Source organism: Malus sylvestris, chromosome 10 (genome assembly GCF_916048215.2).
Source record: "Malus sylvestris chromosome 10, drMalSylv7.2, whole genome shotgun sequence".
In the NCBI taxonomy this organism is placed as follows: Eukaryota; Viridiplantae; Streptophyta; class Magnoliopsida; order Rosales; family Rosaceae; genus Malus; species Malus sylvestris.
Window position 1 is genome coordinate 19,641,189 of NC_062269.1, and position 10,527 is coordinate 19,651,715.

The 10,527-nt window shown below is 37.5% G+C and overlaps 1 long non-coding RNA gene across 1 annotated transcript; it reads left to right on the top strand.

Annotated features, from left to right (window-relative positions):
* The first annotated feature begins 3,987 nt into the window (after positions 1 to 3,987).
* Positions 3,988 to 4,703, top strand: LOC126585133 (uncharacterized). The gene is made up of 2 exons (XR_007610332.1): positions 3,988 to 4,197; positions 4,506 to 4,703. It is a non-coding gene; the product is annotated as an uncharacterized LOC126585133 (long non-coding RNA).
* The last annotated feature ends 5,824 nt before the right edge of the window (positions 4,704 to 10,527 follow it).

Genomic DNA, 10,527 nt, shown 5'->3' on the forward strand with positions numbered 1-10,527 from the left:
TATTGCGTCCATCACACGCGTTATGTAAGCATTCTTGGTTCTTGTGTCTAAGGTTCAAATCTTGCCACCTTGTCGAATACGGAAAAATATGCTAGCTTTTCCTAAGTTTTGGACAGTTATGTTGTCTTCACGACATTTTAGAAGATCATTTTGGCAATGTCCTTCGAATTAAAACGAAGATTTTCCTTGTAGAGGAAATGTGTAGATTTGAGGCAAGTTAATAGCCTAAGTTAATGTATTGATAATCGTGTATCACCTGAGATTTTACCAAATAATTCTATCATTATTCTTCTGCCGTTAGTATTGATCCTTTTGAGATTGGAAGTCTCAACTAGTCTTGATTTCTTGGTAGCATTTCACGGAAGATCATCTGAGGGATAATTACTTTTGGTCCCTGTTAACACTAATATCTTCAAACATACTTATGTTCATGCTGGATCTTTAGGAGGAAGATCGACTCTCAATAAAGTCCTTTTTGAAAGTAGATCTTTAGCAAGTTTTTTTTTTCCAACCTTGTAATTTTTCGACCAACGCTAATTCCCAGATTTTGCTTTTATAGTTATACTTATTAAATGGGTGAGAATAGGCTTGCAAGTGTAAGTTGTCATATCCTGGGAGTATTAGAAATCCAAAAAGCAGTCATCAAATCCTCCTAGGATCAATGAACTACTTTGCTTGAGTTGAATAAACTCGGATCGTGGAAGCTTAGGAACAAACTTTGTATTAGAATAGTTAACTCATGGTTGTTTTTACCTTATCACCTACCTAGGTAAACGAAGCCTCTTCAACTAGCCACCTCTCAATCACTTCCATAGGTAGATAGTAGAATTGAATTATGGGATAATATCTCACTGTTAGAGTGATTTAAGTGTCAAGGAAACTGTGTGGACCTTTTAGTTCGTGTCGTAGAGTTGGTTAGTAGTATTGTACGTTTCGAGGATGTATACTTTTGGCATCGTATCCCAATCTTACCGGGATACCACCAAATTGTTAAGTGATGTACATCATTGACCCACTTCCTAGTATTACACCAATTTCCTTGCATCATATCGAACATTTCTAACGTCATTGAGAAACTTAGTTACAAAGTTTACCAATTAGGAATTTACCCAACCAAGGACTAGAAACTTTATCGTAGGAACCTCAAACCTTTCGGCTACAGTGTTTTCCTCACTTATGACCGAGGAAAGTTAAATTAGAGTGGGTTGTTGGAAATGATTAAAGTTTCTGACAACTGAAGTGTTGTCTTATCTTACCCCTATTTTACACCTTTTGTTGACTCTGATCATTTCGAAATTCAGTGTGATGTGATCTTTGGATGTTTCGACTGGGCAGAGGCAACATGACGGAGTATTGCTTTTATTTTTCAACGGTTAGAACCGTTCAAAACGAACCATCTTATTCATGACCTAAAGTCAACAGTCATCATCTTATTTCAGAAGCTAGATGACACTTCTCTGTAGGGATTTTGGTGATGTATGATGATTGTCGATTGATGTGACAAGTCAATTCGCTTTCCGTTGGTTCAAAAGGACAACATTTTCACTTCTTGGTGCTGGAAGGTCTTCTAGTTAACCTTGGGTACGTGTCTACCCTACTACACTTTGTATTGCCTTAAAGTGGAAGCACTGTCTAAAAGAACCATTGACGTTGAAAGTGCAGTCGTAACCATTAATTACTTAATCACCCAGCAAATGCTCAGTTAAACAAATCTTACCGTGGTGATCTAATATCTCAAAAGCTATTGTCATAGTTTGATGTTATGCATCCAGTCCAGTTATCTCTTATTCTAAATTTGATGGACTTACTTTGAGTCTCAAATTCTCGAGTATTCTTCTAGCCTTCTCGACATAGTCACTTTCTCACTAAGTTTGAAGGAACTTCATTATGAATTTGCTTGCTAAAGTGTTGCAAACTATGTTAGCTCGACTACATAACATGTATGTCACTATTATATCTTATCGGGATGCATGTTTACAAGTGTTTGGGAAGCCTTTTTGAAGGCCACGTGTAGTAAATTGTAGTTGACTATATATTTCCCTCAGACTAATAACTAGTCTGAACGGACTATCCAAACTTTCTTGGTGTGTTATGTTTATTTGCTTTATAGTTGTAGTATGATCGTATTTGATACTTATCTTCACTAGAAATGCTTGTTACTCTTCACAAAAAATTGTTGGTCTTTGTTGTGACACTATGGAGATTTGGAATGGAGATTCTTTGCTTAGCACTTGCTTGACTGAGGAGTTTTACGAACAAGTGTTCAATTGTGAGAGTTCACATTATAAAAATGTTATCCTATTGTTGTTGTTACCCAAGGAGGGGGAGTGCGTGAGCGTGGTAGAGATTTAACTAGATGTTATTTGTGTATTTCCCAATGGGGGGCATGATGGTAATATTGCACCCTCGGGAATTTGTTACTTACTTAGCATGACAACAGTAAATTGTTGGTATTGCAGGTTGCAGACTGTAATATCAATAACTTATTCGTTGTGTTCGTTAAGTAAATAGACAAGTAGGTCATTCTATGTTAGCATTTGTATTTACTTATTTAGTTAGTTATTCATTATCTGGGCTTGACCCAAAGATACTACATGTTCATCTTCAGGGTACGTAACGCAATGAGTGTGTAGGTGAAAAATAATCTATGTTCAGTTTTGATTTCAGTACAACTATTTAATGGTACATTATATGATTTGTGTATTTTGACGATGTGTTACTGTATATCTATTTTTTACTTAATGTTGTCATAAAGGATTTTATATTGTAGTATTATATTTTAGTATTGTGTTAAAGGAGAAAGAAAGTACGAGTTTAGGGGCATGAAGGAGGAATCACTGCACTCCGATCGTGATGGAATGACATTCTCTTTTATACGACCACTCTAACTTGATATCTTCCTTACATATCTATTTATCTGTTGTCTTTTCACTACTGTTGTATAACAAATGATTTTAAATTTTGGGGACGAAATTTTTTTAAGGTGGGTAGATTGTGACAACCCGTTCTTAATTTTACGTTTTTATTAAATTTAAAAGTTTGAATTTACAAAAATGCCCTAGAGGCAACGACTTTGACTTTCATTTACCATTGTCTAGAGGAACGTATGACTTATTCTTTTAGCGTATCCTTGTAGTACCTGTTGGTGCGAACGCATAGGCGAAAGTTGTTTGCTAGTCCGGATGATAACGGTATAGTTACAGACTTTTGAATTTGGTTATTTATATTTCAGTTTGTAAATTAATTTAACTCCTTCAAGGAAGTAGCCCAATCAAATTTTAGGCACAAAGGACCAATCACATAAAAGGAAGGAAAGCCTTCAGCCAATCAGAAAAAAAAAGAAAAAAAAAAGGGACAAAGCTCCTAGCTTCCCCGTTACCCACACCTCTGCGACCTCCCATTTTCCAAGGTCGATTCCGACCAACTCCGGTGGAGTTTTTCGACGCCACCATCACCATCTTGAAGCTCTCATCCCCTCTACAAACCCAACCAAAAACCACCTTGATTAACCACTGTATGAGGCGGTTTGAGACCACGAAAGTAGACAGTTCTCGCGATGCTCCAGCCACCATTTTCAATTTTCCGGCCAATCGGCAAAGCAATGGCCGATGCCACCACTTGGGCTTTGTAGCCCATCATCCTAGGAGAAAATCCCAACCAACCTTGACCTTATTGGACCACTGTAGACGACAAATTGACGTCAGGAAGCTTTAGGCACCCGCCGGCTTTGTGGACAAAATTGACTATCTTCAGTCCACTTTTGGATAGGGGTGGGTTCAAAAAACCGAAAAAAATTGAACCGAACACCGAACTGAGGCCAAAAAAAATCGAACTGAAAAAAACAGAACCGAATGAAAATATTAAACCGAACCGAAAATGGTTGGTTCAGTTTCAGTTTCAGTGGTTCGGAAACCAAACCGAATTAATCCTTATACCTAAAAACGACGTCATTCTCCTATGTATTTAACCTAGGCCCTGTTCCTTCACTTCAACATTTCCTTCCTCGGTACCTCCGTTATTGCCCTTCTAACCTCCTTCATTTCGAGACCTCCTCGGCTCCTTCGCTTCACTCCTTCATTGTCGCCTGACCGCCTCTCTGCCGCCGCACAACTCCTTATGGCCCTCTGTCCTCCATTGGATCCCCACCTCCACCGATAAGATCATCGCCGCCGAGAAGCGCCTCCTTTCTCTTGTCATGTAATCCACCTCTCTCTCTCTCTCTCTTCAATTCGTTTGATTGCAGAGTTGTGTGGAACTGTTGAGAAAGTACTGAAATGAAAACTAGGGATTTTATTAGTTTGTGCCGTCATGAAAGTTCTAATTTTTAGGATTTTTCTGAATTTCAATCGTAATAGGAACCTTAATTTGGAGTGGAGGTTGGCTAACTTCTCAAATTTCTTATCAATTTTGTGTGCTCAAAGTTTCAAACCCTAACTTTTCAATTTACCGAACAATTGAAAAGGTTAAATTTTGACAAAATTATGGGAATTGCTTGAATTCTGCAGGACTCTTATGTTTCAAGAACGGGTGGATATAGGATCTGGACTAACATTTAATCTCATATGTATTTATCTTGTGATTTTGACTTTTGGGTAATTTTGTATATTTAATTTTATGATCTGGTTTTTCTTGTTTTGGTGTTTGAATGATCTATTGAAGCTTTTAGAGGGCCGTGCATATATTAGACGGGTTTTCATTCAAAATTTTTAGATTTGTTTGTTTTGACGATCGGAATTGAAATGTGCTTTTCAATCTGTAACTTCTAGATTGTCTAAAATGTCATTGGTTAACCCTCAAGGTAAAAAGAATCTAAATTCTAGAATTAAAATTGGGAATTTCAGGTTTATTAAAAAAAAAAAACCCGACCCGAACCAAAACTGAACCGAACACAACCGAAAAAAAAACTGAACTGAACCAAACCGAAGACTAATTTTGGGTCGGTTTCGGTTTTGGCCAAAAACCTAACCGTTTGGAACCGAACCCACCCTTACTTTTGGACTTCGTGGCAGGTATGAAAGTTGTTGGTAGAGAGCCAAAGTGTACTACCGTTAAGTTTCATAAATAGTGCAGTGCTGTTACATTTCATAAATAGTGCAGTGCCGTTAAATTTCATAAACAGTGTAGCACTGTTAAGTTTCATAAACAGTGTAGTATCGTTTAGTTTCATAAACAGTGTAGTATCGTTTAGTTTCATAAACAGTGTAGTAAGTTTCATAAATAGTGTAATAAGTTTCATAAACAGTATAGTAACATTAAGTTCATAAACAGTTTGTGAGACTTTTTTTTAAAAATCTTTTTTAATATTAAAACTATGTCTTTTTCATTAAAATTTAAGTTCTTTTGTCATTTTTATTAAAATTTAAGTTTTTTTCATTAAATAAAGTTATAGCATGGTTTTTTATTAAAATAAACTTAGCCTAAGTCATTTTTATGAAAGTTCCCTAATATATAATGAATGCACAAATATGAAAGCAAATACATTCTTAATCACAAATTTCCAATTATAAAATATGAGAATAAACTCAAACATCTTAAATTAGTGTCAAGTCATTTGGCTCGAGTAATTTGAATGACATTCAACTGAATCAAATTAATAAGACGAGAATTAGGGCTTCTTCAATTTTCAACATTTATTTCTTTTTTAACTAAAGAGGAGGTGATTCGAAATTATGACTTATTATTCATTCTAAAACCCAAGCATCTATTTCAAAGTCTAAACTAACATTGTAAAATCCTGGACAATCAACACCAAATCCTAAAAGTATAAAATTTATTAAGTAAATTTAGAATTATGATCAATGTACTAAAACACCCAATTTCAAGTTACTGTGTCAATAAAACCAATGTTTAACAACCATCCTACTAAAATTCAATATATGTTGTTGTCCTATTTGTTTAGGAATGTGATTGTATAAATCTTATCATATCTGGAATATCCTTAGTAGTATCTATCATATTTCTTAGACTAGATATTATCCTATTAGAGTTGTAATCCTATTGGGGTAAGGAATTTACCTTCCTTACTACTATAAATAAAGGCACAATGGGATGGAATAACACACCTCACAGTTACTCATCTCGCTCATCTCTATGTGTCGCCGGCCACCCCTTTCTGTCCCTTATAATTCTTCAGTGAATTAGGCCTACAACACGTTATCAACGTGCTTTTGGTGCTGCGTTTTAGAGAGTTTGATCTTTAATCAAGGGAGTATTACGTTTTAATAAATTTTTATGATTAATTTATTATTTTATTGAATTACCATGATATTGATTCAATTTAAACAATCATTCTTTTATGATTAATTTATTATTTTATTGAATTAATCTACATGCTATTGATTCAATTTAATTTTTATGTGTTAAACGTGATAAAACGCGTTGGAGATACAATTCTGGCTTTTCGAGAAGGATCTTCCACAAATTCAAGGGCCTTTGTCATTTTCTGCCAATTAGGAATGCTTAAAATAAAGGAAAATATTTGAAACGATCATGAAGTATGAAAACATTCTCTATGATGCATGAACTACTGCTGGGCCTTTTCACAGTCCAGCCCACTCCAAACAAAGCCAGCCCGTGTGAGGCTTGTCTTGCGTACTCGACCCAATTAGCCAACAAACCTTTGCTTGTTGGGCTTGCATCGCGTCGAACTAAAGCCAACAATTACCTGGGCTTCCCTCGCACCTCTGTCTACCATTCAGCAACCCTTGTGTTGCTGGGCTGTGCTCCTAACTCGGTCTGTTGCTGTTGCTGCCCCTATCCTGAGCCCAAAAGCCTGTAGCTTGCTGCAGGTCCATGACCCACTATAGCCAGCAATCACATGCTAGGCTGTGTATTTTTTTTTGACCCAATGCCATATTTTGGCATCCCCGCTTCATAACCATACCCGTATAATTTTTGGGACGTTTTTGGTTAACGCTAATTAAGTTATAATTTACTTGTCGCTTAGCCCGCCATCAATCAAAGCTAATACAACCAACATGTCATTATTTTGCTTCCAAGATCGACCCTGTATGGTTCCAATGTATTGAATTAATTAAAAGTGACTAACAGTCCATTAATGGACAAGAAATCCAAAATTATCGGCCTAAAACTCACTTTTGGACATTAATGATTCAATAATATATTTTTCTTCTTTGAATCATTGACATCCTTTTGTAGTCCCAAAGCACTCACACTTGAATTCTTGAAGCAACACATATCCACTGCACTTAAATCAGTACCTTGTATTATGTGTTGCTACATGAGCCTTTTTTGTATGAATTGAAAGTTCATAACTAAACTCAAACCTATAGGTTCGAATTTAGTGCCTTTGAACCTTGATGTTTTCATAAAACAATACACCCACAAAAACCCAACATTTTTCATGTAAACCATGTCTTAGAACCCAAATGTTCTAACTTTGATGCTTATGGATGTTTTATTTTCCAAGCACCAATCACATTTTGTTCCCTCCATTAAGTGGATTGTGGAATCGTCACAAGTTCAATTTCCCTGCCTTGGACGCTTATAACAGAAACCACTTTACATGGGTACACGATGTGAATCTCCACTTGACTATCAAGAAGCTGCGAAACCATTGAAGCCAATAATGGCATGGAAGAGCCGAACAACCTTTGCCATCATCTTCATTTGAAGATTTATGCTCGAAGAATTACAAACGGAAGTACCTCATGAACGAGGATTCCATAGCTCTTTGGATCGCTCCTACTGTAACATCCCGTCCTAAATATTATTGTAGAATTTTTCATGTCGACGGGCCGATGGCCCACTCCAACAACACCGATAATGTCCCCACTTAATCATCTGCACAATTCTTAGGTGTGGAGTTTTATAACAAAAGGCTTTGATGTTAGTTAGAGTGGGGTAATTCTATTTAAAGTGTTTTCTCTCTTCCCTCTAGGCTGATGTGAGACAATGGGTGTTCCAACACTCCCTCGCACGTGAGACCCCATTTTGTAGGTCACGCGTGGAGATCTACACATTGGCAACCACGTAGAGCCAAGTTGGGGCTCACCCATCACGCGGGGCCAAACAGGGACCCACCCAATCACGTGGCATCTTTGGCCTACGTGGAGTCATGTCGGGACTCACCCATTGCGCGGGGACAAACGGGGACCCACCCAATCACGTGGCAGTACAGGCTCGTCCCCTGGCTCTGATACCATGTAGAATTTTTCAGGTTGACAGGCCGAGGGCCCACTCCAACAACACCGATACTGTCCCCACTTAACCATCTACACAATCCTCAAGTGTGGGGTTTTATCACAAAAGGCCTCAATGTTAGTTAGAGTAGGGTAATTCTATTTAAAGTGCTTTCTCTCTTCCCTCTTGATCGATGTGAGACAATGGGTGTTCCAACACTTATTAATATGTTTATTATAATTTTTGGAGCTAGTGATAAACTGGTATTATTGCATATTAAGTATATGGTTGATACATATGTGCAATCCTTTGTCATAATTTAAAGAATGGCTCGTAACCTATTTTTGACTTTACTTTGTGATTTGGGATTAACTGGTGTACATCCGCTGGCATGTTTGATGCTTGTTGGGGACTTTTAAGTGTAAGAATCCAAATGCTCTTGTACGGTTCCTTTTACACACATAACATGTTTGCGTGCTAATAAATGTCATCAAGGTTGTTTCTCATAAAAAATATTATGAGTTCATAACATTTTTTGAAATACTTTTCGAGAGTTTGGATGTATTTGTAGAATTGTAAAATAGATTTGTACTATATTTGTGAAAGGCCCATATGAGTTAATTGTTGGAAACATTAGTTTTAGTTCTGTTGGGGATGCAAGGGATGCTAGCAGTGACGTAGCATGCAGGCCCAACGGTGACGCATGTGACGACCCGTCCCTAATTTACTATGTAATTTTATCCCCGAGTGTGTAAATTGACGTTTATGTCCTTTTTGGCAAAAGTGGAAACTGACTTGGACGTAGTAATTTGATATTTAATTTATTTTTCTTGTTATCGTAATTAAATAGTACTCGTTGTTATGAACGTGTGAGCGCAAGTTAGACCCGAAACGGACTTGTAATAAAAAAAGTTACGTTTAATTAAAGTGCGTTAACAACGGGTAGATTTGTACACGTGTGTGTTAATTATTCAATGTAGGAAACTACTGTTTTTGATAAGGCGCGTTAGATTTCGTCTGATTTCAAATTGTAAAAAACCTATCATTGTTCTCTTTAAAAATATGACATGTGACTTGTTTCACCCACCAATCAATCACTCTCCTATTTTCCCTCACCTAATCAGAACTCTCTCCTCTTTGCCCAATTAGAAAACAGCCTTCTCTCTCTCTTCTTCTTCTTCTTCTTCTCTTTCTCGTACTGTCGCCCTCTCCTCTATGCAACCACCAAGAACACACATCAAACTTCAAAGATCGAGCCTAAATTACCACCATCGAGATCCTCTCATCCTCACGAACCCATCCGTACCAACCAATCACGGAATGGTTGAGTTTTGAACTCCAACTCGGAGCAACTCGGAGCTCCGACTCGGGTGTAGATTATCCAACATTTTCCCGGCCGTGTTACAAGGTTTTGGAAGTTGTGGAAGCATCCACACAACTCCCTGGAGTCCCTAGACTAAGTTTGAAGTGGAGTTAACATGTAGAAGCACGAGTTTGAGATGTCGAGTTTAGGTCCAAGACTTTTGAGCCCATTTCAGTTCATTTCCGTCCACTTTTTGGACTTTTAAAAGGTATAGAATTGTTCTACTCCTCATGAGCTTCATTTCCATATAAAGTACATAAAAAATGGTTGAGAAATGAAGAAGATATGAAGTTTTGAAATTTTTTCCAAAAACCGGCGACTTTTTCTAGAATTCGGCGAACCAGACGGCGGCGGCGGTGGCAGAGGACCATAAGAGAAGAAGGATAATATTCCGTCAAAGTTGACGGAATATTCTGACGCTGTCAGGTAACGCCGTTACCGTTAGCGAAATATTTCGTCAAGTCTAATGGAATATTCCTTGGGTCTGTCAGCATGTGGCCTGCGCGTGTGTGGCCGTGGGCTAAGCGGCGCATGAAGGCACATCCAGCCTCCGGCCAACGTGTGGTCGACGTGTACGGGTTTGTGACTTCGTGTAGAATGTTTTCGTATATTTAAACCCTCCATTTGAGCAAATTATGGGGTTTTTTTGTAGCCTTTTCGTATATGTCCTTATTAATTAATTATTATTAGTTGTTTCGCATAGAGGGAGAATTATCCCAAGGACGTACAAGGTCAAGCAAGGCTAGGAGGCTACAATCCGACCACATATCAGTGAGTGGACATTTGTTTTTATATATTATATATAAAGTTTATAGTTTCCACAAATGCTTTTAGATTGATTTTAAGCCTATTATGCCATGATTTATTTAATTTTAAAAACGCTATTATGATGTTGAGATTTTATATTTTGTCATGGCATATTCGTATACATTATACTTGCTCATCAGACATGCTTGCACCAGTGTAGTACTCACCCCAGGCCAGGGCCAGGCTTCACGTGTATGTTCACATCGCACCGCACT